This window comes from Sinocyclocheilus grahami, unplaced genomic scaffold (genome assembly GCF_001515645.1).
Source record: "Sinocyclocheilus grahami isolate Dianchi unplaced genomic scaffold, SAMN03320097.WGS_v1.1 scaffold239.1, whole genome shotgun sequence".
NCBI lineage: Eukaryota > Metazoa > Chordata > Actinopteri > Cypriniformes > Cyprinidae > Sinocyclocheilus > Sinocyclocheilus grahami.
Window position 1 is genome coordinate 151,683 of NW_015505418.1, and position 3,991 is coordinate 155,673.

Here is a 3,991-nt window from a genome sequence, read left to right on the forward strand (position 1 = left end):
TAGCTTGTGAAGCCTTCAAAAGAGTCTCCAGTATTACTTCCCCGTAGAGGAAGATGTTGCAGTTGTTTTGACAGAGTTTAAATTTAAACTTTTAATAAATTCATTTAAAATCAATACAGTCTTCTTTTTCAACTTCATAAGGTGTGTCTTGTTTCAGATTCCCAAAATAACATTACCATGCAGGCTTAAATCTCATATGTAATTCAGGACAAATGATATTGAATTAAATTCAAATAGGTTAATAAATTCATTTAAATGCATGCATTTTATTAACATTTTATTTTTGCTGTAGACACAGAAAAACACATGCCATTGAAGTTCAACTATTAAGAAAAAAACTGTTTTGATGTTTGTTCAGGAGTCCCTTGTTTGTCCTGAGCAGTTAAACTGTCGAATGTTCTTCAGAAAAATCATCCAGGTCCTACAAACTCTTTGGTTTTCCAGCATCTTTTGCATGGTTGAACCCTTTCCAGCAGTGACTGTATATGATTTTGATATATTTTCACACTGATGACAGTAGTGTGTTTAGGCATCTCACAAACCACGGAATTTCTACTGAGCGGGTTTAAACATTCACTGATGCTGCAGAAAGAAACACAATGCATTAAACTATGATGCATAAAAACTTTTAGAATTTTGAAGATCAGGGTAAATTGTACTAATTTTGTCTTCTGGGAAACATATAAGTATATTCTGTAGCTTCTGAATAAATTATTTTTATTTTTATTTATTTTTCTTGTAGACTATATGTAAACATCTTTCATGCAAAATATCTTACTCAGGACAGTACTAAAAAATAACATGCATTTTGTTTGATCCCTTTTATGTTTGTAAAATAATTAACATTTTGCAGATTCTGCAAGGGGTATGTAAACAACTGTATATATTCATAGAACTATAAGCCAGAATAAACCCCAGTAGTGGGGTCAAATGGGCCTTTTGTACAATTTTGTGCTATGACAGCTAGCAAATGTTTATATTTATTCACTGTTTTAGAATCACCCCACTAAACATTAGACGTCTGATGGACGTGCAGATGATGTCTATATTGCATCCGTCGGTCCAAGACCAATTCTGCACGTCAACGTGCAAACTAGGTCCGTTTTTTGGACGTCTAACCAATACCCCATTTGAAAGTCAATATGCAGTTCAACATTTGAATGTCGGACTAGATAACTTTTTGGACGTCTAAGGCATGTGCAGGAAATTTACATTATCAATTAATGTAATATTTATTTTATTTAAGACAAATATCAACATTGTTGTTATCAACATGGTTAATGAATATCAATATAGGTTATTTGTGATGAAACATTATTTGTTATTTAATTATTTATTTATTGAGTACATGTTTTACATTTTACTGTTTTTTTCTCTTATTTACTTGTTTATTTTAATTGTCTCTGAACCGGTTTGTTTCATATCGTCTACGATTGCGTTTAACATGTTATCAAGGCAAATACAACACTGTAGGTTAGAAAATGAAGCATTCCAACTTTTGAGTTAGACGAAAGCTAACATCGCAGCGGTGGAACTTGCATTTGATAGGCAGCACGTCATCATAACCCAACCAGTAAACGCCACTCTGATTGGCTGAGGCACCACGTCATCATAACCCAAACAGTAAACGCCACTCTGATTGGCTGAGGCACCACCTCATCATAACCCAAACAGTAAACGCCACTCTGATTAGCCGAGGCAACAAGCATTCGGCGCGTACTGCTGAAGCAAGTGGCTGCTCGGCTCTGTTCAGCTTCCATCAAATCAAAGTGATCCAAAATCATCGTTTTCTACTCAGTTGAAGGTAGGTTCGGTCCACTTAGTCAATTTGATGTATTTATAATGTTAGCTGTTTTAATTGGCTTTGTTGTCTTAACTAAACCTGCTGTGTCTAAGTTACAATTAGCATTGCATCTCTCAGTGATTAACAACACAACCGTATTCCTTTTCAAGATATACAATATAATCATATAACGTGTAGTTTGATCTGTTTCTTTGAGAGTTCAAAGCACAACGCGACTGTATTCGCGTCCATCATAAAACGTTACACACTACAAAACGAGTTATAATGTGTTTTAAAAATGACTGAATCTAATATTTGCCATATTCTGCAATTCTGTCTGCGTTTTCCGCATCACGGAAACCCTAATTCTGTTTGTTAACAGCAGGTGTTAATTCATCACTTCTTTATCTCAATTAACTTGAACACTGAATAGTATTACTTGTTTAACACTGATCTTCAGTGTATAGATAATCCACACCATCTCAATACTATTGAGTATTGAAAAGCTTTAGTTGGGTGTTTCTTTTGTCTTTCTGTCAGGTGGCGTGCGGTGTCTCCTTCATTTTGGACGTGGCGTGAGGTGTCCTGCCCCTTAGGAGCACCTAAACAAGGTCTTATGACCTCATCCTCCTTTTTTTGCACTTGCCCCAGTCAAATAAACAGTACAAGTAACCTTAACTTGGGCTCACATCTGTGTTTACAGATGGCTTTAAGGATGAGACAGTGGCGAAAACGCCAAAGAGAACTCAATCAACTTCTATGTTATTCTGACAGTGATGATGAACATTGTGGCATAAAAAAAAAGTGTGACCGTGCGCCTGGGACTCCGAATAGTTGTAACAGTGACAATGTGCCTGGAACCCCACATAGTTTCATCAGTAACACTGTTCCTGGGACATCAGATAGTTTTGACTTTGACACTGATGTGGACTATTGGTCTACTGACTCAGAAAATGAACCAAATGATGAAGCTGAGGTGACCAGCAGCTTTGAAGATGACCTAAGACAGTTGGCCTTAGACCACACATCGACACACAGAGCGCTTAATGGATTATTGTCCATATTAAGAAAGCAAGGGCACCTATTGCCTGTGGATTGCCGGACATTCCTTGCTACACCACAGTGTAACACAACAGAGCCTAAATGTGGCGGGCAGTACAGCTTACAAATATGGGGACTTGGTGTACGACTGCAGATTGCCTTTTTCTATGTGTATACTTTGTAAAGAAGACACTCTAAGCTTTCAAATGATACCATATATGAGCTAATACCATATACGGAAGGCTTTGCAAATGAAGCATAAACATTTTTATTTGATTTTGGACCCGTATCCAAGTCCACGGAGTTTAAGTAGTAAATGGTGTTTGCGGTCACAGTTTCATTCGCTGATCCTTTATGTCAGATACGACTGACTGACCAATATTGACTAGCCTACAACTCTGATAAGATTCCTAAAAGTTTCACACCTACAGCACACATTACAGACATTACACATTACATCGATGCACAAACGCGGATATGTTCTACATGTCTTATAAACTCCTTGATTTCGCTTAAGCAACTTTAAATATAATATGCATGCACAATAAACTATTGTAAAATGTATTTACATCACTCGACAGAAAGGTTTTTTTTTTCAGGTTTTAATGAGGTCATAATAAGCATATTTCCAGTATGCGCCTCAGGCTTGCACAGTATCGTCAACTCAATCAGAATCTTCGGTAGTCCTCGGCAAACTTCGCCACGGCTCATTCGGTTCTTGTTGAGTCCTCTGTAATCCTCAGCAAACTTCGACAGTTGGTTGAACCAGCTCAATCGGTTCTTTTCGAGTTGGGCATGGTACTTCGGGCTGTGCGTCCTGCGTCATCAACCCAGAACTAAAGTTCGATTCAGTTCGATTTGTGAACCGGCTCGACCGGTTACTTCCTGGGAACCGGCTCAAAAGAATGATTCGTTCAAAAACCTAACATCACTATTCTGCATGGAAATGTTCTTCTAGGACCCAGTAACAAGACACACCTTTTGAAGTTGAAATAGAAGACTAATTCATTAAAAGTTTGAATTTAAACTGTCAAAACAAATGCAATATCTTACTCTCTTGCCAATACTGGATACTCTTTGGAAGGTTTTGCAACTGATTCTTGAATGTCAGTAGCATGACTTCTGCATCTCTTTTGACAATGAAAACACCTAGACAATGTTTGACTA

General features: G+C 37.3%; 1 long non-coding RNA gene across 1 annotated transcript; it reads left to right on the plus strand.

The window, feature by feature from the left end:
• Positions 1-1,670: 1,670 nt before the first annotated feature.
• LOC107597858 (uncharacterized) lies at positions 1,671-2,916 on the plus strand. The gene is made up of 3 exons (XR_001610501.1): positions 1,671-1,804; positions 2,324-2,394; positions 2,487-2,916. It is a non-coding gene; the product is annotated as an uncharacterized lncRNA (long non-coding RNA).
• The last annotated feature ends 1,075 nt before the right edge of the window (positions 2,917-3,991 follow it).